General features: G+C 24.5%; 1 protein-coding gene across 4 annotated transcripts in view; it reads left to right on the top strand.

Annotated features, from left to right (window-relative positions):
* The first annotated feature begins 383 nt into the window (after positions 1 to 383).
* The window catches only part of fdxr (ferredoxin reductase), a 33,011-nt gene continuing 32,896 nt past the window's right edge, over positions 384 to 498 (top strand). For 3 of the 4 annotated variants that reach the window (XR_013804244.1, XM_079660560.1, XM_079660562.1), the window contains exon 1: positions 403 to 498. This exon is cut by the window's right edge and continues 274 nt beyond it. The gene's annotated coding sequence lies outside the window, so the exon portion shown is untranslated. The other variant, XM_079660561.1, reaches the window with a different exon arrangement.

Below are 498 nucleotides of genomic sequence, written 5' to 3'. Positions count from 1 at the left end.
GTTATTGAAAAATATTTGTGTTGCTTAACATTTATAGTTCAGACGTTTTATATGAAAAGCATGTCTATTTTCTTTGTATTGAATTCTTATTTTTCTCCTTTTAGTTTTTTAGTTTTAGAAAAAAAACAAGTCATAAAATGTTTATGTAAAAAGTTAAAATACCATGGAATGTATTTGTAAAAACACTGAATACAATAACATTTATTATTATTATTGTTATTGCCTTTTAATTATTATTATTATTATTATTTTTATTATTATTATTATTATTATTATTATTATTATTATTATTATTATTATTATTATTATATGGCTCATTGTTTGTACTATCTTAGATCTAAATGTCAGTTGTTACTGCGGAACCTACGTACTGAAGGTCAGTGTTCCACACGGACGCTTCCAGGTGTAACACGAGGTGCAGCCTTGAAAGCGGTTTGTTATGATTTTAGAACTGAAGTCATAACTGTAGTAATAAAGTTAGTATTACAGTACAATTAA

This window comes from Notothenia rossii (assembly GCF_949606895.1).
Source record: "Notothenia rossii genome assembly, chromosome: 11".
Classification (NCBI taxonomy): Eukaryota; Metazoa; Chordata; class Actinopteri; order Perciformes; family Nototheniidae; genus Notothenia; species Notothenia rossii.
The sequence above is the reverse complement of the archived record's forward strand: the minus strand, read 5'-3'. Positions and strand labels throughout refer to the sequence as shown.